The 24965-nt window shown below is 40.7% G+C and overlaps 1 long non-coding RNA gene across 3 annotated transcripts; it reads left to right on the top strand.

Moving 5' to 3' along the window:
* The first annotated feature begins 574 nt into the window (after positions 1-574).
* LOC109284266 (uncharacterized) lies at positions 575-24665 on the top strand. 3 transcript variants are annotated; one of them, XR_009462079.1, is made up of 4 exons: positions 575-850; positions 4891-5032; positions 7136-8722; positions 23626-24665. It is a non-coding gene; the product is annotated as an uncharacterized LOC109284266 (long non-coding RNA). The 3 variants fall into 3 exon arrangements; XR_009462078.1 differs by having other exon boundaries at positions 4891-7286; positions 8554-8722; XR_002091644.2 differs by having other exon boundaries at positions 4891-8722.
* The last annotated feature ends 300 nt before the right edge of the window (positions 24666-24965 follow it).

The raw sequence follows: 24965 nt of genomic DNA, 5'->3' as shown, positions 1-24965 counted from the left end.
CTCCCCATTTCCTACTTTTTCTAAGGGATTCTTCAGTCTTCTCAAGGTTCTTTTGCTCTGTTTAGCTGCCGAATATCATTTGTCCCATGTTATTATAAATCGTGCCTTCAGTATCTCAGTACTTTGTATTTAAAGCACTGAAAACCTTTAAAGAAAGAATTTGGTGCTCAGATTCTTTTTTTAAAGGTGTTCAGTACTTTAAAGGTAAAGTACTGAGACGCTGAAGGCACAATTTATAATAAAATGGGACAAATAAAATGCGGCAGCTAAACAGAGCAAAAGAACCTTGAGAAAGCACTGAAGAATCCCTTAGAAAAGGTAGGAAATGGGAAGGGAATTATGATCTCCAGTATTTTGGGCATACAGACAAAAGGCTCCTCAAGAGACTTCCTTCCATGTTTAGAATACAGCCTCCACCCAAACCTAAGAGATTGTAGCATGACCCTGGTGGGCACCAAGTTAGGAGGGGCACCGAAATCACCCAGTCACCCCTGCAGAGTCCACACCCCTGCACTAAACCCATGCTGGGAACTCCAAAACAGTTCCCAGCTGCTGTTGCTGCTTGAAAAGCAACAGCTGCAGCAGGCAGGGCATGTAGCAGCAGCACAACCAGGGACTGTTTAGGATTTCTTGGCAAAGTTAAGACCACTTGCTCCCTCCTGGAACTGTCTCCCTGCTCTCAAAACTGTTCACTCTCTGCCCCTACAGCATTTGGGCACCACCTCTGCTTGTTATGCCACTGCGACAAACCCTCCCTGTACACTGCAGAATGAATGCAAGTGAGAGCGGAATGAAGGTACCACTTTGAAACAACCTTCGAGCCACACAGAGTGCCTGAGTAATACAGTTGGTAAGTATTTGAGCTGTTTCATCCACCCTGCATTGCTAGTTCGAGTAACAGCAGCACTCAACCGCTTCCTCCAGGGCAAGCTAGCTCCAGCATGGAGCACATTTAACTCCAGGTAGAAATTTTTGTGCATAAATATGAATTAAGTTAAAAACAAAACTTGTGTTATGGTTCAAGCTGCCAATGTAGGCAAGAAGCCCTTATCCCCTACTAGTGAAGTTAAGTCTTTTTCATTTCGAAAAATGCTGTATCATTTCATTGTGGTTAGTGTTGTTAACTGCTGATAGCCATTTTAAGACTAAAATGACAAAACCGAGCAATACAGCCTGTGTTTTTTCCAAAAGGCAATAAATCACAAACATGGTATGTAAAATTAAAGAGTTACAGTGATCCTCTTAGATGTCAAAGATATGCTACATTGCCTTAGACTTCAAGTTCTTTATAACAGAAGCCACCCCCTTGTTTTGTGTTTATATTTTCTGGAGCACCATGGGGTCCTGGACTACAACAAGGGCTCAAAGTTCGACCATAATACAAAGGAAAAATGATGATAATATAGTGGATTTATGTTGAAGTTCACTAATGATTTACCACAGGAAAAAATGTACTTCCTTATAATTCAGTAGGATTTTTTTAATGAGCTCTTGAATTATTTCAGAATTGTTTTTACAACTGTTCTCTTAAAGCTTTATGCTATCAATGGGATGTGATTAGGTCCCACACTTATAATGTATACATGCATATTTACAGGGCAGCTACAGCACAGTGTGAATCAACTTCAGCTTAATGTTACTGCATTACTAAAATGTTGTCATATAGTTTGAGATTTACTGGCACTGAAAACCCTGGCATGGTGTAAACAACTCTTTCAGCTGCCACTATTGAATAGTAATGAAGGATTTAGTCTGCAATGAGGATGGAGGAGTGGTTTGTTCGTCTTTCCACTGTTATTTCTGTTGTTTTAATATTTTTAGGCAAGTATAATAAAAAATGTCTGCATTAAATACAGCTACTTTTACTGAAAAGATCAATCCTTTCTCTTCCTTTCTGAGGATGACTGTTCATGTCATAAATCTATAAGCAAGATAGTTCAATGGGCCTCAGAAGAAACAAGTCTTGAGTCTGTGAAGAAAAACCCTGACAAGACCTTGAAATTGTATGAGATTGAGAAAACAAGTAATACAACAATCAAGTTCAATGCCAAGTCCAGAGATAGGATTGCAGCTTGATTAAATATACCTGAGATAGGGCCTGAATTAGCTGGCTTAAAGCTAATTCAAGTGTTGTTGCAGCAATAGAGGATTCACCTCTAAATCCTTACCCAAAGTTTTGATGAAGTTGTGCAGCCTGCTTTGAAGCCCAGGGCTTCACTGCTATTAGAACCTGAGTTAGCTTTTATTGAAATAGTTTTGAATGAGCTACACACCCTCCATCACACCTTTGAACTGTAGTGTAGACCACCCCCAATTCTGTGAATATCTCTCTAGATAAACAAAATAACTCTTTTCCAATGCAAAACACATAAGAAAAATTATGTTTTTGTTACATCCATCACCATCTCCCAGCCATTGTGCCATGGTGCAGTGTGGTTATAGAGTCAGAGGATGATAATTATTTACTTAAACCATGCCCAGTGTGAGGCCTAACCAGAGTTTATTGAAGTGTATATAAAGATTCCCTTTGTCTGCCAATCAGTCCACTCCAGTTGTGAAACCTGGAGTCAGAGTCAGAATTTAATGCCCGATTCAAAGATCACTGAAATCAACAGGCATTCTTTCCAATGGCTTCAGTGATCTGTGGGTGTGGCTTTGCTTTAACTATAGTACAAAAAAGAAGACCATTGGCTTTGATTTTCTTAAATCCTTAATGAGAAATCCTGGACAAAGAAAAGGGGGGTGGCAGGGGAGTAAATGAAACAAGTTCCTCATGTACAGTGCACCCATACAGGGCAATGATAATTTTTCTAAGTGCAGCGGGAGCAGAAGAAAATGTTTGGCGGCTATTTTTAAAATCTCCATGAAGATGTTTGAGTATTGGTAGAAATGAGCGTGCAGTTTTTGGTATGCCACACACTACCTGTTGCAATAATTTGCAAATGGAAAACCCGGTGTTAACTTTGGCCTTATACAACAATTGCCACAATGGGAATAATAAGAAAATTCCTGACAGATACAGACATCTTCAGAGTGAATAGTGGATGGCATGAATGTCCACCTTAAAGGAGGTGTGAAAGTGTGATTGCATGCAATACATATAATTATGTAATGAATAGCATGATGAACCAAGACCCAAGAAGTTAACTCTTGCTGCATAACCTTTCATGTACTAAGAGAAAGATAATCAAGAAGATGTGAGAAATTCATAGTGAATGGAAAAAATAAATGAACTACATTGAATCTGCATGGGCATTTTTAGCAACTTAACTTTATCACCTGCAAACCAAACCAGAGTGAAGTTCAATTTTGGTGTTTTTAAATAAACCTCAGCACAGCTGTATTCATCACAAATTCTCACAGTGGCAAGTATTAAACATTAATCATCTTCGTTCCTTTCTTACAAAGACTAAACTGTAAAAAAGAATGATCAGCAGGGCAAAATAGAAATTCAGATTATTTTCCATCAAAGGGAAAAGTAAGGGAATCCGCAATTTTTATATTTAAAGATCATATTTAATCATGTGTTTTCACTTTTTATATTTTCATAGCAATGAGCAATTCAGATATACATATTTTTTGGAAGTTGTAATGAGATGATTGCCATAAAATTAAACTTTGGTTGAAAAGAGCTTCACAGCTTCCTTTAATTGTTCTCTCTCTCTCATTTTTCTCCTCTGATGATTCAACAGGGTTAATTTTAACATCTACATACAGCCCAACAGACTGAAAACTGCTGAGTCTGAGAGACTAAAAAGAATGAAAGTTGGGTTTGCAAGGCAACTAAAGTGTCTTGTTGCTGCCCTAATTTGAGGACAACTGTTCTGTAGAAAGAATGGCCAGTTAATTCCCATTTAAATGGTGGAAATTAGCAAAATTGTTAGGGAGCACATACAGATGGTCCACAAAACAATGAATCATAATGATATATTTGTGGAGCACTGGGAGTTCTGCAGAACCAGAAGACAACCTTCCTAAAGGAAGAAGTTTTCTTCAGCAAAACTACTAGACCTCTAAGGTTGGTCCACAACCTTAGGACAGGTATTCCTTCTGTGCTCCATCCCATTACCCTCTTTAGAGCTTTTAGATATGCACATGGTCCATTCAATGACTTCAGAGGGAATCCTATCCATGTAAAGCCAGAATTTGGAGCTTGGATGTGTTACTATAAAGAAAATGAGTTAAGAAAAAATATATCTTAAAGTTTTCTAGCAATATGCCTGAGATAAAAAGGCAAGAAAAGAAATATAGCTTCCATCCATCTCACTGCTCATCTGCATTGGTAAATAGCACTTGCTTGCTTTGATGTCTAGAAAAATCTATGCACCAGAAGGGCGCGTTTTTAACATTTTTGCCAAATTATATAATAGTTCCTTTGGGATCAAAGCATCAGATATGTATTTGAGATCATTCAAGGAGCTAAAAAAGATAATGTGATGCTAAAACGAATTGTAAATACTATGTTGTCTGCTTGAATAATTGTTTTTTCATTATCTGACTTGTTTTGTTAGACACTGGAAGCTTCTCCAGAAGTTAAAGCAAAAGCATGGCATCAGGCTGTGAATTCTCATATAAAATGAACTTTGCTACTAGTTACAGAATAATGAAGGACAGTGTCAAGTTTGGATTGATGGCGCTAATTATTATTATTACCAAAGTGCCATGGAACCCCACCATGGAGCTGGACACACTGTGCTAGGTGTTGTACAAACACACAACAGAGGGATGGTCTCTGCCACAAGGAGCTAAATAACCTAAGTATAAGGCAAGAAACAACAATTGAATACAGGCTGACAGAAGGGAGGATATAAGCAAACAATGAGACAATACTGAGCAGCACAATAGGCAGGGAACTTAGCATATCAGCACCTACTCTCAAGTTTTTTGTAGGCTTCAAAGGAGGAACTTGAAGAAGAATGCAGCAGTTTTGAAGATATTTGGAAGGAGTTCTTCATCTTTCAGAAATGGTGGAGCAGCTCTCCATAAATACCAAAAAAAAAAAAAAAATTCAAAGCACCACTTATCATCCAAGGTGTGTTTTAGCCCTTCTATCCTTAAGGGTATAACTCTTACCAGTTATAATTTCATACCTTCATATAGCCCAGTCCTGAAAACTTTACTTATTTTCCATTCACTTGTTCCTCAGCATAATGTTCATTGGCTTCAATAGCAGTTAAAAGTGAATATTTTTTCCAGAAGTTTATTCATAGTTCAGAAGCATATCTATTATAATAATGACTGGCAGCCTATAATTTTTCTGGTTCTGAATTGATTTTCACTGATAACAATGTTTTAACCTCATTGCAGGTTTTTTGTCTCATTTTCTTTTGTTCTTGTTGTTGCTCTGGTTTTGTTTTGGGGAGGAGGTTGTTGTGGAGATTGTGTTTGCATTTAGCTATGACCACCAAAGTATTGGCTTTAAGTCCTCGACCTTTAGGGAAATTTTAATTGGGAGATTTTTCTTGTCTTTAATTTACACCCTAGAGTCTTATTAAAATGGTCTTCCTGATGCCACTTGCAAACAGCATCCTTGTGCCTGGTAGTCACTGAGTCACTTGCACTTAACCTCCAACCTCCTGAATTTAATATCAGGCTGAATATTCCCATAAATGAGAATGATTATATAGAAATGCAGCTGTGGTCGAACATAGGTCATATATTTGCCATATTTAAAGAAAAGGCTTTTTGAATAGTAGATACCTCACTGGAAAAATGTGTCTTGGGTGCCTTATGGCACCCTATAATCTCTTCTGCTAGACATTTTAGAAACAACAGTCAATGGCCAGGACTGTGCCCACAACAGTACCTTCTCTCCCTTCCCCTCTACCTTCTTTGCAGGACTCTAGTTCTGAGAGCTCCAATAGCATAGGAGTAACAGCTACAATTCACTGCTGCTGAAAAGAGCTGTCTCCTCATTTTGTCACAGACATGCATGCCAAGCAGACAAAAAACACTGCTTTTCAGTGGTCAAAAACTGGGGGACATCTCCCACTAGCAACAGCAAACTCCAGCCGCTGCTTGACAAAATTACATTTCCCAGAATGCTCTTCCCTCACTGACACACACTCCTGAAGCATTGCTGCTTGCTGCCAGGGCTGAAGCTGGAAAGTACAGGAGTGGGGAGCAAGGGACAGGAGTATGGGGTGCCTTACACTCCATCCCCTACTTGCCCACCCACCCATCCTTATACTACTGGTCTGGACTGGAAAAGGTCCAATGTGGTCCCTATTTTCAATAAGGAGAGGAAGGAGGAATCTGGGTAATTATAGGCTGGTTAGCCTCACTTCTATTCTTGGCAAGACCTTAGAAAAAATCATAAAGGATTTGTGATGGCTGTAGCTGTTGTAGGGCTTGCTAACGCTGCCCTGAGTTCATTTTCCTACAGGCGGTAACAGGGTGGACCTCGACTTCGGATCACCTGGTGTGCCAGGAAGTTGATCTTGTGTTTCTCGCCTGCCATGACTTTGATTAAATTATTCCTGGGAGGCACTGCCTGAGGTGATCCTGCCTGTCTCAATCCCTGTTTTCTTCTGTGGGGCTCCAAACCTCTCCTTTACCCCAGCCTAGCCTCTCCAGATGGTACTCAAAGTCCTTCTGCAGCAAGGTCACAGTACTACCTGTTATTCTATTGTTGAGCCCTCTATCACCAGGGTGACCTTTGGCTTTGGTTAGGTGCACCCCTTCCAGGGCTGATCTTGGCCTGTGCTCAAAATCAAAAAAAAGAAAAGGAAAACAAAAAAAAAAAAACCCAACTGCTCTCAGTCCCCTTGCCAGGCTCAGTCCATGTCCCCTTTCACCCAGGGCAGGCTCTCAAAATCCCAATCACAACAGCAAAAGAAATTAATTAGTCCAGTCACTGTTCTGCACAGGCCTGCCTGGCTCCCTTGCGAACATTCACAGTCCCAGTGGGATCTCTCCCATGTGCAGCAAGGCTCTAACCTGGAACAGCAGTTTCCTCAGGCCTCTCCTCTGGATCCTCAGCTGACACTCCACTCTGGAAATCATCACCAGCTCTATGTGTGCAGGCCTCTGCCTGCCTCCTGCTCAGGGTCACTCCTGAAGTGTTCCTCTGGCAAGTTTCATAGCCCTTGCCTGCTGGGACACTCAGCTGCTCCTCTCTCCCTGTGGCCTGCAGGGAACTGACCCCCCTCAGCCCCTCTCCAGGGCCAGAAATACCTCTCAGCAGCCTCCCTCCTCCAGTGCAAGTGAGATACTGCTTCGGAATTGTGGTGAGCATTTCTCTTCCCTTCCGGTCTCCAGATACAGCCCTGCCAGCCATCCATGCTGTGAGTGTTGTTTGTTTTCACTCTCTCTGTCTGTTGCTACAGGCTGCTTTTCTTCTCCTGAACTCCTCTGCCCAGTATGTAAGGCACCTCGGGGCTTTTGTTTGTTCTCTGTCACTCCTTCACAGGATTATATTTGGGGGGGGCCAGCAGATAATACAATGTTAGGGGGCAATCAGCATGGGTTTATAGCAAGCAGATCCTGCCTGACTAACCTGGTTTCTTTTTATGACCAAAGTGCTTAGATGCAGGAGTAGAGGTAGATGTTATTTACAGTAGAAGCTGAGTTATCCAGCACCTTACAAGTCAGCATGCTCTGTTAACTGGCATGCTGGCTTGTAAGGACTTGTAAGGGAAAAATGAAACTGGAACTGACCACCGTGGCACTTCCAGTTTCACGGAGCCCCCACAGCACGGGGGAAAGCAGCTTGTGTTGCCAAGCTCCCATGTCCTGGAGCATAGCAGACTGCATGGGTCCTCCCTCCCTGTCCCTTGGGGCCCACAAGTCCAACAGGAGGGGCGGCAATGCGGTGGCAGGGGCGGCAATGGGGCAGCAAGGGCGGTGACACCCCAGATGCGGTGGGACAGGCAGCAGCCCAAATAGGCAAAGACACCTGTTCAGGCCACTCAGTTAACTGGCATATTTTTTTATCCAGCACCCTCCATTCCCCATGGGTGCCAGAGAATAAAGCTTTTACTGTACTTGGATTTTTAAAAGGCTTTCGACACAGTGTTGCACCCAATTCTTATAAATAAACTAAGTAGTTGTGACATGGATTTTTTTGACAGTCAGGTGGGTGGAAAACTGGATTATGCGACACACCCAGAGAGTGGTGGTGGGTGGGTCAGTTTCTACCTGGAGAGATGAGGGCACTGGTGTCCCCCAAGGCTCTGTCCTTGGACCAGTACTATTTAGTATCTTCATCAGTGATTTGGATGAGGGTGTAGAAAGCACTCTGTCCAAATTCACAGATGACACCAAACTATGGGGCATAGTAAATAAACTTGAGGGTAGGGAGTGAATTCGGGCAGATTTGGATAGACTGGGGAAGTGGGCAGATCAGAATAGAATGCAACTTAACAATGATAAGTGCAAAGTGCTGCATCTGGGGAGAAAGAATCACCAATACACCTATAGACTAGGAAGTACCATTCTAAGCATCACGGCAGTGGAAAGGATCTTGGAGTCGTAGTTGATGGAAAAAATGAACATGAGTCACCTATGTGACAAGGTAATAAGTAAAGCTAACCGCACTCTTTCTTGCGTTAGTAGGTGCATCACAAGCAGGTCTATGGAGGTTAGACTTCCCCTCTATGCAGCATTGCTGAGGCCACAGCTGGAGTACTAAGTCAATTTTTGGGCACCGCACTTCAAAAGGGATGTGGATAACCTGGAAAGGGTTCGGAGGAGCGCTACTCCTATGGCTGAGGTCCTGCTGGTAAGATCCTATGAAGGCAGATTGAGAGACCTGAATCTCTTCAGCCTCTGCAAGAGAAGGCTGAGAGATGATCTTGTGGCTGTCTACAAACTCATCAGGGGAGGTCAGCAGGGAATAAGGGATACTGTATTTACCAGGGCTCCCCTCGGGGTTACTAGAAACAACGGTCATAAACCATTGGAGGAGAGCAGATTTAGACTGGACATCAGGAAGAAATTCTTTATGGTGAGGGTTGCCAAAATATGGAATGGGCTTTCAAGGGAGGTGGTGCTTTCCCCTACCTTGGAGGTGTTTAAAAGGACAAGCACCTGGCTGGGGTCACTTAATCCCAGTGCTCTTTCCTGCCCAGAGCAGGGGATTGGACTCAATGATCTAAGAGGTCCCTCCCAACCCTAGAAATCTATTAAGTCTATGAAATCTATGGTCATTGGTCATAAGAATATTCTGTTGCCAGTAGCATCTAATGTATGATTATATCCATTACACATGTGTGAACACATTAGGGTTGCAAACTGTCTATTTAAAAAAGGTTAAAAATGCTTGGTTTTTAAGTCTGTGTAAAAAAAAAAAAAAAAAAAAAAAAAAAAAAAATTTGGAGCTGACTGTATAATCTAAAAAACTGTGAGCTTGACTGAAGATCCATTATCAGAATGAGACTGGATCTAAGCGTTAATGGACAGACAGAGTAAAGGAGTGCCACCTTATATCTGAGCAGTAGTGCAGCTTGACGCTCTGCAGGAAGATCTTCATCAGGGCTTTGTGTTTCTTCCATGGGAGCATCCGTGCACCCCTCTCCCTCCCAGCCATGTGCTGCTACTGCATCCTATCCACCATCACTTGCCTGTAATCCCTGCTCACTTCCAAGGTAAGCAGGGTTGCATGGCCCCAGGCAGTCTGAGACATGAAGTAGGACATTGATGGGGGCAATGAGGCCAGGATAGAGCTGTAGAGCTGGAAGAGAAAAGAGGCTATGGGGGAAGAAAAGGTTAGGGGGTGAGCTGGAGTGGGGGTAGCATGATGCAGAGTGTTGTCATGGGTATCAGTGTCTGGGGGTGAATAGGGGACCCCTGGGGTGGGGGAAGTATGGTACAAAACCATTTTTTTCATTCATGTGAGACTTGGGTTGTATTAAACCCCTCAATTTGACCCCAGCAAGTGTTATTACTGTCCATAGCCTGGTAGAAGGGTTACAGTTACATTATGTAAAATATATGTCAGTAAAAAAGCTAGGTTTTCCATAAAAATAAAAATCTTAGATTGGCAACCCTGAAACATAGAAGTGAAAGAGGCCAATCCCTCTCAGGTGTGAACTCCATTTTTTTTTAATTGGGAATCATGGCCTGCAGGCTACTATACATGCTAAATCATAGTTCTTAACCAAGTGCTGTTAATTCAAGAACGTCCCTTAATCTAAGAATGTCCTCAAACACAACCTTCACTCATATTTTGTTTTAGCTTCATCTCTTACCAGGGAACATATCCTGTCTGGATTTTACACACCACACAAAGACCTATAATGACTGAATATGATACTTCAAATAAGCAAATTATGAACTGCTGTGGAACCTTTTATGAGCAAATAGGGCTGAAGAGTTGGTCATTAAAGTCTTATACCTGCTTTAAAAGTAGAGTATGCAAGCGCCTTTTCTCCCTTACATGTATTTAGTATAACTTCCATTTAAAAATGAAAAAGGGCCAAAATAGGCTAGTGTCTGATTTTTCAAAGCTAAACCATGCCAGTCAGCACCCTTACTTGAACCATTGTGCAGTCCCACAACAGGTTTCAAACACAGTCCATTTTATCCCAGCTGTCCCATACTTCTAATACCTCTCCATTGACTTGTCAGTTCATGTCCCATAGTTTCTCTTCAGTCCCTTCAGCAGACTCCCTGGATATGAATACACATAACATTTAGACCATTTTAAATGCATTTTAAACTTAAGTCCTACATATATACAAGCCTGATAAATCAGGTTAAAGTTACCGAAAGCAATTCAAAAAGTACCTGGAAAATCAAATACTCTTTTGAACCAGTTTATTGCACATGAAGTCAATCTTACATGTGGACCCCAAGCTTTCTGTGACCCAGGTCTGGTCAGTCCTTTAAGCATCCCACATTATATTGTTCCTTACCTCCCCTATCTGCTATTGTAATTGTCCACTCTGGTAGGTGGCCAAAACTCTACTCCCCCTTCTTTTTTTTAAATTTTGTTGGTACTTTTTATCAATGAGCTTCTTTTACACTGCTTGTTCAATGAAATCTGTCTTTCTAATAACCAGCTGAGTCCTCACTCCCTGTTAAACTACCATGTCCCTAGCCATGCCTCCTTAATACTTGGGAACTCAAAAACCTGGGTTCAAGCACTCATTCCCTCCTGGGCACCACAAGTTGGACAAGTACGCTACAGAGTTCGGTCGAGTGCAAGCTACTGAACTTTAAAACACATGTTTAAGAGACAGGAGAAAGCAGAAAAGTTAAAACATTCCAGGCCTAAGTGATCAAACCCCTTAGGACTCCCAAAGTATGGGTGCAAACATGCTCCCCAACTGGCCCACTGCAAGGCATGCTAGGCTAAGAGCTCACTCTAACCCCCTGGCATTGGATCCACAGCACAACAGCTTTCCTGTTCTGCCTGCAATGCTAGGACACTGAACCTCCCCAAGTGCCTTGTTGACCCATGACAATTGTAAACCACTATTCACTCAGGAACATTTGGAAACAGTTCAGTAGTTACATGTGTCCAAACCCTCTGGCTTTCCACTGCAACAGCTTATCATGCTGTGGTTCAACCTGCTCTTTAGTCTTCCTGGGGGAGCAGTCTACAGTGCTCCTTGCCTAAAAGAACTGACCTTTAAAGAGAACAGACTACAACTGGCCTCTGATAAAACTGCCTTGGATAATAAGATAATGGTATCCTTGTGGTACTGTTTGAGAACTTCTTGGATCATGTACTGTTATTTTAATGTGTTATCTGCTTTTATGATTTATCTTGACTTCTTGTAGACCCCTGAGCCTTATCTGAGGAGGGCAGCATATAAACCGAATTATATACACAAACTCCCCAGGTCTTGGAAGCAGCCAGTCTTGAAGAAAAGAGCATCTTGAATCTTGCAATATTAATGGGGATGGGGGGGAGGGGCGGAGGGGGGGGGAGGAAATTCAGTACCAGAAACCTTCCCCTGTTTCCTGAACAAGAAGATTACAGGATTGGATTCTTTTCTTCCATTACCCAGATTTTTACAAGGAAAAGGCACTGGGTAAGATCCTCATCTAGTATCAACCAGCACCCTTGTGGCAATCTATATTGAGTCCCACAAAGGACCTAACCCAACAAAGCAAATGTTACTCATATGCTTAAAGCTCAAAAAGGTTAAGTGATTTCCTGTGTAAGAAATTAACTACAAATCTGATCCCAAATAAGGACAAATACAGTACTAGCTATTTTTCCTTATGTCCGAATTTTATTTATTTATTATTATGTTTTCGGCTGCTCCAACTCACTGAGATTCCTTCACTTTACAATCATAGGTTTTAATTTCATTTGAATTCTCTTCTGTCATCTCCTTGCCTATTCCTTTTCTGGTCTGAATCTCACTAATGCAACTTACAAGCTCTTATAAGGCAATCTCTTTTTTGAAATCTATACAAAGTACATAGGGAAGTTATTCTTCTGTATATTAATACAAGTGGGTTATTATTACTTGTAATTAATAAGCTGTTTCTACCATCTGTACTTTGACATTTAATATAATAAAGACAAGAGCTTAAAGGCTTCTTATGAACAAAGACCAGAGGGATTCCCCAACACCTCTAATTACATAGTGGTTGCATCTACATGAGACGTTTACCGCACAGTAGCTTCTTACTGCTGCTCAGTAGCTCGTCACTACTGCACAGTAGCATTGCCAGGCACATACCATGATGTGACATTACTATGCAGTAGTAGTGAGCTACTGCACAGTAGTAATGAGCTACTGAGCAGTAAGTGTCACTAGACAACCATACCGGGATGCTACTATGTAGTAATGCTGGTTACTGCACAGTCATTTAGTATTTGGTTATACAAGTACTAAATGACTGTGTAGTAACTGTTCAGTTAGCATCTCGTGTAGACATGCCCGGTGTAGAGGGACACACTCATCTAACCAAGCTTTGCCAAAAGGACAAAACTGCTTTATGCATCTCTCAACCCCCCGCATTCCAGGAGAGCTGTGAATGACTTAATGTCTCAGGAGACATTAAATCCAGTGCAGGTAGCAGGCTAATGCTATCAAATACACAAGGGCTGAAAATTATTTTGTTTTCTTTATTCATTTTTGTGAAGTCTTTTCTATGACCCAAAAGCAAATGCAATAATTTGCATTACTTCCTTAAGACATCTCATTTCCATTGGGTGAAAGTGAGCTTGCATAGGAAATATGGCTATTGGCCTGCAGAGCATACTGCTCTGTTAGTGCGTTATTTATAGCTTTGTGGTCTTTTAAAAATGTGTGAATGGAATTTCTCTCTCACAACAACATGCTTTAAAAGATAAATTATTTCCTGCCTTGATGAGAAGTTAAGAAAAAATTATACTGGGAAAAATAATCTGCTGTAATGGATGTGGCAGTTTAAAATGCCAAGCTCACAAGAAAATGCTCTGCATCCAAGGAAGTATTTATGTGTATGTATCATTTGACACCTCTCTCCCCAAAATACAATATTTTTTTGTTTGACTAGGGTCCAGCATGTGGTATGGGTTCTACAGGGGCTCTAACCCCTTATGTAGTGACTCTGAAACAAAAAGGTGTAAGGAAACTTCCTCTCGTCAAAGTATTTCTGGTGCATCATAGCTTTGATGAGGGTTATGCAGTGGCTGGAGGAAGCAGACCTAGGGAGAAATGGTCCCAGCTGAATCTGAACAACCTCCCAAAACATTTGCAGAAAGACAATTCTGACCCTATCAGAAAAAGTACTCCGTGTTCCCTCCCCGCCCCTGCTGTTAAATACTCCTTTAAACTGCAGCAGCAGGGGCAGGAAGGAAGGGTGGGAAAGGAAATGTAGATGCTAGAAGCAGAGCCAATGAGGAAGCTCCTGAAGAGACTGGAGCAAGCTTGCTTTAAGCTGGTGAGGAGGTACAGATTCTTTACAAATGTAAAGACTTCTGCAGGTCTTGGAGGACTGGCTGGTAACAGATGATTCTCCAGTCACTTCTATGGGAGGGAAACACCAGTTCTGCAGAAAGAATTAATCAAAAACTACAAAAATTGTTTACTCAAAAACTACAAAAATTGAGTACAAACTTCAAGAGCTCTTGCTAAGCGGATGCAAACTTAAGAATCACTATTGTACTATATGTACTAATAAAAAGTCAGTACATTTCTTCCATTTGACCCTGATTAAGCAAATTACCAATCTAATAAATAATAAATAAATAAAAGTAGTTATGATTCCAACATAAGGTAATAATCTCCTCTTTCAGCACTAAAAGCCCTTCAAAGTCATTTATAATTATAAATATGAAAACAATCTATACTTTAAGATCACTTCGGATTCCTGATAGTCAAAGCTCAGTTAGCTGACAGAGCTTGTATGCTCAGAATTATGCTAAATTTAGAAAGCCTTTTACAAAGTAAAGACCTAATGATTTAGCACAATTTATAAGAACAAGCACCTCTTCACTTATGATTTATTAACTTGAAAATGAAAATCTTTCATCCCTATATTCTTCAGTCCATCACACACATGCAGACCAACTGTACAGTTTTTTCATATTTAGGAACATGCAGGTACTTTATTTATTCCCTAGAATCATAATTCAACCTATTCTGCAAATCCATGTTCAACCCTTCAAAATTTCATGATTCATAACCATAATTGGCTTTCCTGAGGCTACATTATAACAGATTTCAATGAAAAGATAAAATGCATTGGTTGAAAACCATTTGAAATCAATGGCAAAACTCCTATTAACTTCAATAAGGTTAGGATTTCACCCCCAAAAAACCAACAGGAAATGGATTTATGCATACAAACAAATTATTAGCGTTAATTCTGTAATGACTATGATACCACCTATAGTCCAGGAGGAAAAAATTCCAAACCAACTGGATAAATTAAACAGATTATTGACGATCAAGTTCAATTAGTTGCATAGTAACATTACACACAAACTGGTTTAACTGATCAGAAACTGGTTTAAACCTGTAACAGAACAGATGTCCAGTACACATAAACCAGTTTGAAAATGGCTGAAACCGGTTTGAGATAAATTTGCTGAAAGTAGTATCAGACTTAACTAATTTGGGTCAAACTGATTTATGCAAAGTCTGTCCCAGACCCCTTGCTGCCTTAAAATAAACCAGACTCCCACAGCATCCCGGCATGCTCCCTGGGCTGGGCGGGGCTCTCTGCTCCACAGCAGGGCTGGCCCCTCCCCTCTGCTCCCTGGCTGCAGGTCCAGCAGAGACTGCGGACACAATAGGGTCTGCCTGGCTTCCCTTCCCTCCCCTCTCTGCTTGCTGCTTAAGCAGGAATCCCCCGCTTCCTCCCTCCCTCCCATCTCCCACAGCATGGACCTCAGCCCCACAGAGCCTAGGACAGGGGTCGGCAACCCCTGGCACATGTGCCAAGCATAGCACGCAAAGCCATTTTGCTTGGCACGCCACAGCCAGCCCCGGCTGTAGGTAGCTGCTGCCAGCGACAGAGCCCAGGCTGCTCCCAGCAGAGCTTGCAGCATCCCAGCTGCCTGCTGCAAGCAGCCTGGGCTCCCAGTTGGCAGCAGCTCCCCAGACTCAGGAGGCTTCAAACAGCTGTGCCAGTCTCTAGGCTCCATCCAGCATCAGCTCTGCATCGGCTCGTGCACCCACGCGTTGGAGCAGGCAGTGAGGGAGGGGCCTGAGACAGCGCAGCACCTATCTCTTCCCCCACTCCTGGTACGGAGGTGATAGCAGGGTTCCGGAGCTCAGCACAGCTGTTTGTAGCCACCCCAGGCTCTGGACAGCTGCAGCAAGCAGTGGGCAGGCTGCAAACAGCTGTGCTGGGCTCTACAGCTCTGGTATCAGCTCTGTGCTGGCGGCAACTGCATGCACACCTGGGGGTGGACAGCAGGGCAGTGCAGCACAGCCCGCCCCAAGGTGCCCGTGCAGTGACCACCAGCACAGAGATGATGCCAGAGCTGTAGAGCCTGGTGCAGCTGTTTGCAGCCTGCCCACTGCTTGCTGCAGCTGTCCAGAGCCTGGGATGGCTACAAACAGCTGTGCCAGGCTCCAGAACCCTGCTATCACCTCTGTGCCAGGAGCTGGGGAGAGACAGGAGCTGTGCTGCCTTAGGCCCCTCCCTCACTGCCCACTCTGGTGCACGGGTACACGAGCCAGTGCAGAGCTGATGCCGGAGCCCGGCACAGCTGTTTGGAGCCTCCCGGCTCTGGGGAGCTGCTGCTAGCTGAGAGTCCGGGCTGCTCGCAGCAGGCAGCTAGGATGCTGCAAGCCCTGCTGGGAGCAGACTGGGCTCCAGCAGCTACCCAGAGCCAGGGTAGCTGCTGGCAGCCACAGAGCCTGGGCTGGGGGGCAGGGGCTTTGGGTGGGGGGCAAGAGGCACAAGCAGGGAATCCTGCCATGTACCCCTTGCCCTAATTTTGTTTTTCTGCCATGCCAGCACTCTGGCAACTTCCAAGGTAGGCATTGTGGTGTTTTTCGGCACTCCGACCAAAAAACATTGCCTACCCCTGGCCTAGGATGCAGTATACTAGCTAATGCCAAGAGGCATCAGTGTGTGCGTCTCCAATTTCACTAGGACAGGCGGACAGAAAAGTGACCACTTAAGGCATTTTGGAGCTAATCAACAGGTCAGCTAGTAAGCCGTTTAAACTAATGGAGACAGGCTATTATTTTGCTGGTGAGGTGATAAACACTATTATCACCTCTCTGCTGGTCTGCTTGTCTGTCAGTTTGCTGCAGACAGTATGAAGAAGTAGGGAGGAAGATGGAAAAGCTCCATATCATCAACAGATACATGTACTACACACCTCCCTGCCCCCTGCTTGGAGCGTTAGCAGGGGGCTAGGGTCTGGCAACACTCCCACGCCTTGAGCAGCCAGTGGGGAAAAGCCTGGGATGATGCAGGCAGACCTCCCTAATCAGAGGTGCTGCCGGGGCCTGGCCATGCCCCCTCCCCCACTCAGTACTGTGCAAGGGGTAGGAGGGCTGCTCTATCACCCTTGCCCCGGCATCTAGCCTGAGCCACTGTAGGCATGTGCCTGAATTTCCTCAGTCCAGAGAGAATGTCTGTCCAGTTACAAACCAGTTCCAACTAGCCAGGTTAGACTAACCTGAAAAGATTGAATCAATTCAGGCTTTTTGAATGCCTGTCCCTAGCTGATGAGTTGGAAGAGTGGTACCTCCCTCCCTCACTTTAACTTCTGGTTAAATCTCTAGCCTCAAGCCTCTTCCAACTAAAATCAATGGGAGTTTTGTAACTGGATAACATTTCCAGCAGTCCCATTGGAAATTATATACAATGGAAGCAACATCAAGCCTGTTCAGAACAGCTGGTCCATCAGTGCTTATGACAGTAACATACTAGTTCTATTTATACCTCCAACTGCGGGGCAGCCCATACAATAACATGGCTAACTACCTTTCTGAGCTTCAGTTTGTCAGACTTACATATGTGTAGTTTACAGTTGTCAACATGGTTACATGACAAGTACAAAAACTGCTTCTGATATTAGGCTAGAAGACCACCCAGGAGCTACTTTCTACTCTTTTTAGTGTAGAATGTAAGTTGATATTACAATATCCAATGGGAAACAGAGTCTCTTTACTCAGTGCAAAGTGATTCTTCAAAAATGGTCCTACTTCCCATGGTTCATCCAAAAATATAAATTAAATCTCCATGTGAAGAATTTCCCTAGCTAATGCTTACACGCTTGCTTATTTCTATGCACATGATTATTCCCACTAATGTCAAGAAGTCAAGTTAAGCATATGCATGAGAGTTTATGGGATCAGAGCCTTCTGTGCTCAACCATGACATATGCCAAATTGATAAGAAAATGAAAAACTGAACCAAATTCACGCTGGTGTATGAAATAGACACAAGGCCCAGTAAAACTAGTGGGAATTGCCCTATTATGCCAAGGATGAACTTAGCTGATAGCGTGGTACAACTGTCAGATCAATTCAGTATGCATCTTTTTAAAATGTCATTCATCAGCTAGACTTCCTTTTCAGCTCTAGGATCTGGGAAATATTTTTGAGACCCATCATGCCATTTTGTATTTTCAGCCAGGCTGTCCTTATTTTTTTTAACAAATTTTAAATCATAGAATTATCTCTGCTTAACTATGAATGTTCATTCTCTTCTTCGTTCACAGAACAAGAGTGAACAAGCAGCTGCTATCTAATTTGACAGCTTTTGGTCTCTATGCAACAGTTTCCTCTTTAATGTTTTGACATGTCATTTAAAAAAAAATAACATGCAAACAGTGATATCTGTTTTGTTCTCGGACTGCTGAGCATGTTTAGTTCGCAGTGTTTGTATTGCCTTGAGAACATCTTTAACATAAGAAGAAAAAAGGAATGTTTTCCCGCATCTCTTTCATAAAGCAAATTTGTTCCCACTACATAGATTAATTGATACTCTGATTAAAGTAAATGGGCCACTGCAATTCTATAAATCACCCTACTCCCTCCTACGAAGTAGCAATACTTTTGTTACCATTCATTATTGGCTTAGCTTTCCTGACTTTTCACCATATGAGTTCCTGCAAATTACTTTCAACACCAAACCAACCCAGGGAACAAATATTAAGGTATGCAAAAATCTTGCTGTCCTTCTAAAATTAAAGGAAGTACATTCCAGAGGTTTTGGTTGGTTTATTTGTTCAGGTGTACAACTGACATTTTTACTGGAGGGAGAAGCTTGTGATTGTGATTGCCAAATGTTTTCTTCTTTAATTAATTGACTGAGTTGTTATAAAATAGGCAAGGAAATCTGGTATTCAGCAGAACTGGCCCATAGGCTCATGGACCTCACAGCTACAGGTCCAGGTGACTTTTGGGACTGTATATCAAGGCTAATCCCAATGTCTGCATTTTTAGAATTTTTCCTAACAAAGATAGTTTTTAAAAAAAGGTCCTAATTTCAAGTGCCATTTGTAGATGTGCTCACCGTTTTCTAAAACATGTTAACTGGTTCATATCACATAGTTTAAATCAAATTTCAATTCAAATTAAGGTTTAATAGATGATCATTGACCAACATGGCAGGGGGCTCCTGCTATACACAGCCTATATACCTGACAGCTCCTTAACAGACCCAGTTCACAGTCTCTATGTTTGGGCTTATGCTTGGAAGTAATTAGGAGGTGATGATAATAAGCCTGTTTAACCATTGCTACATTGTTGAAATCCTATTGACAATTATCTAAAGTACTATTCCAGAAACCATGATGGGTGCAACTGACCTGCACTTGATATGCCATGGTGAGGTGATGTTGGTACCTTTGACTTTGTAAAAGTGTTACTTTGTGCCCAATAGCCTCTGTTGTGTGGCCAAAAACTCAACTGCAAATATCCCTGCGAAGGAAATTCAATGTTTACCTGCTGAGTTCCTAAGGACTTGTATATACATGTTAATTAATACAGTTTAAATTGCCTAATTTGGCATTAACTTTAATCCTAGTCTGCATTAATTTTAATCCTAATTCAAAGAGGATTAATTTGGAGTCAATTTTAATTTGGACTACAGACATCCACATGTCTATAGTGACAGCTGTAGTCTGAACCTAGAAAAACATAACATCTATAAATGGCCAAGAGTTCTATCTTAGACTGTTTAGAGATGGGTCTTGGAACCTGTAAAATCCTTTATGGTACCAAAGTTCCCATGCACATATATTAGGAAAAGCTTGTGTAATCCTAGATTCTACTGTGTGTTTCTGTGTTTCCGTTTCCTTTGTATACTTAGTTTATGTTGTGAAGAGTTTACAACCTCTCTTTTTCTTTGTGTGTTGATATTGCTTAGCACAACACAGCCTGATCAGTTTGGGCCTTTGGATGCTATTGCACATAATCATAATTTCACTTCCCATTAGGAGTGAAAATTGCTTGCCAAAGATATTTTTGTAATAAAATGAGTAGAGGTTGTTTTCACTTGCAGTGGAAACCAGAAAGCTGGATACTCAGACATCTTGAAGACATCAGTTTTCTGCCAAGTCTAACAACTTTCCTTACAAAACAATATACAAGCCAGTATTTGCTGAAGTATAAAATAGTGACTATGATACGCTGCGTTGTAAGTCAGGAGTGTAGTTAAAGTGTAATTAAAATTTTAAAATGTTATTATTTAGCAAGAGGCAAGAATTTAGGAAGGTAATATACCCCAAAAAATCCTTGCCTCCTGTATTTTCTGGACCATCACGACTACATTACGCAAACATTATCACATCATTAAGTAAGCATGATGCTTCAAAAGATTTGTGAGATTTGATTTCCTATTCAAATAGAACTTTTGAAAGAAACCATGCAAAAATTAGAACACTATCTTCTTCTATGACAGTTGCAAACTTTGCAACATTCAAACTTATTTTATCTTTTAACCTCCAGTGTTTCTTTGTAATTATATCTTGAGGATTCTAGTATCTGATTCTCCTGGCAAAGACTTGAAACATTCTTTTCAAATCCCTTCTTAGCTAAAACAAAGTTGCTGTATCTAAGAAAGGGAAAGTTCATTAATCCTTTGGCTGAGTAAGAATGTCAGGTGCTTGCAGATTAAAAGAAATGATTAGAAATAAATTCCTAGCTTTACCTTCCAAGAGTGATGCTTTTATCTTTGTATCTATTTCAGATCTGTCAGGAAACCATAAGTTTCATGTATCTAAATGCACTGGATTTTATCTGCATCCAGCTAGCCCAAGGATTCTAGACAAAATGCTTAGAAAATGGTTGTACTTAGTGAAGTATTTTCTCACTTTGCAAGATGCAACATTTTCCAGATGAAACACATAACTTGAGGTCTTGACCACTTCTGGTCTTTCCATTAGTACTTTATGCTCAAGAAGGGGTTCTACATTCCCTTCTCTTGTTAGATTTCACTGCTGGTAACTTCCTCAGAAGGTTTAAGTGGATTTTCTATTCATTTCCTTTTCTACATGAGCATTGAGTGTTGCAGTATGCAACTTGATTGCTGCCACATTCCATCTCAAAGGGTGATGCATTCCTCTGATGGCTAATGTAATCCTGTACTTGTAGGAGCTGATCAAGTGTTTGAGATCTCTCTGAATTAATGGAGGTTAATAAATGTATTGTTAAACTAAGATATCTTGGTCACACATTATTAACAGTACATTTATAAACAATTTAAACAGGGTTTGTAAATGACTTAAATGTGCCTTTTAGAAAAGACATTCTAGTTTGGTTTCAGAAAGTCCACTGGTGCAAAATTTACTGCAGCCTTTTAATTTATTTCAGAAGTGAATTACCCTGTATTTTATTTTGAGCCTCAATTTGTCAGGCTCCATTTTCCAGCCATTACACCTTGTTATGTTAGATTGCAGAACCCATTATCAGAGGGCTTTTCGCCTTACAGTGTGATTAAGGCACCCTTACCCCTCTTGTTGATTAGCTAAACACATCTGAGTTCCTTGACTCTGTCATGACAGCACATTCTCTAATTCATGTGGTTCTTAGCTGCACCTACTCCAGTTTTCTTGAATTGTGGACACTGGAGGTAGTCACGGTATTCTAGAACGTGATTTTCAAACTTTTTTCTTTTGCAGACCCCTAAAATTTTTTTGAATGGAAGTGCAGACCCCTTTGAATTGTAAATGTGGGTATTCACAGACTTTTGATTGATCATAGTCATCTTTCATGGGCCCCTTAGACACAGTCTGTGGAATGCTAGAGGTCCACAGACTACAGGTTGGAAACCACTGTTCTAGGAGAAGTCTCAGTACTAAATCCAAAGTCAATATAAGTTATCTACTCTTACTTGATACTCTCCCATTTATATAAACTGGGAGTATACTAGCCCTTTTGGTCACAGCATTGTGCCAAGAGCTTATGACCAAGTAGTTATTTATTATGGCTACTAAGTCTTATTCAGAGTCACTACATCCCAGGATAGAGGCCCCTATTCAGTTATATAGCTTGCTTGCTTTCTTCATCGATGTATGACTTAGGTTATATGGTCAATTGTGACACTTTGTTTCTTTGAGCATATAATAAAATATACTAAAACATTTTTAAACAATTGCTAACTATCTTTTTTAATTTTCTGACATTTTTTCTCTAACTGGCTTAGTTCAAAATTGTTTTCAGGTATGTGAAACTGACCCATATAGAGCACCAATATTACATATTACTAGTTTGGTTATTAGTTTAGATATTAGAGGTTTTAGACATGTTACATGCATAAGGAATATGTGGGATAGCTGATTATGAGCAAATCTATAGCAGCTTCTACTGATCTTTATAAAACATGGTTATCAGATCAACAGCAATTTATAGCAGTTAACTAACCATCTATTAAAACAATGAACAGTCAGATATTAACATTTTTTACAACTTGTTTATACATATACCTTAGAATAAGGGTGTATGGATACATAATTTTCAGAAAGATCCCCCTAACCCGCTATACCTACATCTACAGAAATTAAGGACCACAAGAAGATAAAAGAGGAGATATTAAAACAGTCCATTTTCTCACCAGAAGGAAAGATAAATTGCAACAGCTCTGTTTGACAGCAAATACTTTAATGTTTTTATATACTCTGTGTCCTGAGATTATTTTTTCTCTCCAAGTTTGAGGCTACCACTTATCTAATGAGCTTTCTTTACATGTAAAGCTAGTGTTGTAGTTCTAAAAGAAAAATATCTTAGTTTCCTTCATTAGTCCCCAGTACTGCATTAGTAAGCTTTTCCTGTGTTTAATGCTTTCTAAGTAAGGGGTCTCATTAAAATTTAAATTCCCTTTCACATGATTTTCTGGAAAATTAATAATTGTTAGGTTCTTACAGGAGCCTAGTTCCTCAGTAATATTATTACTGAGGACCTTCTTGTCTTTAACCAGATAATGTACTGAATCCTGGAAAATAACATCCTAGTTCATCGTCATTGTCTTTCAGTCTTTCATCTTTTGATAACATTAAAAAATAATCTAAAATTTTCTTAAATTCACAGGTGTTCACTTTAGTCCTGACCCTTCAAAGTTAGGAGAAATCTTAGATCTGGCTTATTGAGCATAATTTTGTATGGACTTTGTTTTATCTCAATAAGCGTGATTCAATGTCAATTTACTATAATTTTAGTAAACCCAATACAAATATTTCTACCTTGACTATTAAAAAGATAGCACAGAGTATTGGTCCACAAACTTTGAATGGCATATGTCTTTTTAAGTTTCTTATTACATGGTGTGCTTCTACAATTCAATGTTAAGAGATAATTATAAAATAACAATAATCACTATAAACTCCCCAACAACCTAAGGAATATTGTACAGTTATTATTCATTCCTTTCTTTTGTTCCTTTTTGTCCATTTATGTTTTCCCACTCCCTTCTTCTAGTTTCCCAGTCTTTTCTCTTGAATACCCCCAGAAATTCACTACACACCCAGTTGAAGAAACACAGAAGTAGAGAATATGTCTAACTCAGAAAGATCTCTTCTCTAATTTTCATGAGCATGATTTTTACCTTCACTTTTTCATACTCTGTACAAAACAATAACATAATGGAATCCTCTTTATGCAGTAAAATACAGAAAAATGAAAAATACCCAGTTATCTGTCTTTAGGGATTGTGTTTTGTAGGAGTTGAAAGAGTACTGTTCAAGATTGTCTTATCTTATTTGTCTTGATTTCAATTTTGATAAATTTGTAATCTCAAATTAATTCTAAAATGTTTCTGTTTTGTCAGGGGTTATTGGTACATTTCTATCCTCAGATTGGAGCATCCAGAAGTTGCACATTTATGAGTCTCCAGTGAAATGGAATCATAAATCTCTCAAGCAAGGATATAAGGCCAAGAGAGATGAGAAGATGGCCATACAACCCTGAGCTTTATAAAGAACTATATTCATAGTGTGAGAGGAACACTCAGAAAATAAGAAACTTTTCTATTGAAATGGTAATGAATCAAGTCTTCTAAAAGCAAAGTAATAGATTTCACATATTTGAAAGTGAAAAAGTATTCAAATGTTAAACACAGGACAAGGTAAGGTAAAAGCATGTGCAATAAAAATGTTCTATTTTAAAACCTAGAGGAATATTTTATAATATATTAATCTTCAAACCTTTAGAAATCCAGCTATATACATTCAGTGCAGTTTTACAATTGAGATGAGAGACAAGCACATTTCAGATTAAGCTTGCAGAATTTTTATATGCATTTAAGACAAGATTCCACTCTCTTGTTAATTGGAACTAACTACAAAACTTAGCAGTCTATATAAAAGTACTTCTACTTAAATGGATGGAGCACTTAGGCTAAGTACAGACAGTCAAAAAGCCCAAGGCTGAATCGATGTAATCTTCTCAGGTTAATCTAAACTGGGTAGACTGAACCTAAAAGCAAGTGAACAGACATTCCCTTTTGATTCCAGAAATACAACCATATTCCTGCAGTGGCCAAGGCCAGAAGCCGGGGGGGTACTAGAGTACACTTCCCTGTGCAGCTGGAGCAGACAGCTTGATCCAAGGCTAGCCTGCTCACCATGTGGGGAAGCGGGGTGTTGCAGAAAAGGTGCAAAGGATCATAGGATGCTGAGGGACTGAGAGTTAACTTGAATCTGGAGAGGATCTGGGACAGAAGTTCAATAAAATGATTTAACCTAAATCAGTTAAGTCTGATACTATTTCCATCCAGATTTATCTTAAGCTAGTTTTGGCCATTTTGAAAGTGGTTTATATGCACTGAATTTCTGTTGTGTTACAGATTTAAACCAGTTTCTGATCACCTATACTGGGTTTTGTGTAATTTCTGCCCCTAGCCTTAGAGTCACCTCCCATTGCACTGTTAGGAACATAAGTGGTAGCTGAATGTCTAAGGCCATGTCTATACCACTGCAAATAAACAAGCCGCACTTACTCCGTGCATGTCCAGGCTCACAGTAAGGCAGAGTAGACAACTTTGAACAATCTTGAGTGCATGTTGTTGTGCTACTTTCAGGATCTCTGTCTATGTCTACGCTAACATGGGAAATAAAACCAACACTCAGATCATATTCCACCTTCTATGTGGACGAAGTGCAATCCTAT

This window comes from Alligator mississippiensis, chromosome 4 (genome assembly GCF_030867095.1).
Source record: "Alligator mississippiensis isolate rAllMis1 chromosome 4, rAllMis1, whole genome shotgun sequence".
Lineage (NCBI taxonomy): Eukaryota > Metazoa > Chordata > Crocodylia > Alligatoridae > Alligator > Alligator mississippiensis.
The sequence above is the reverse complement of the archived record's forward strand: the minus strand, read 5'-3'. Positions and strand labels throughout refer to the sequence as shown.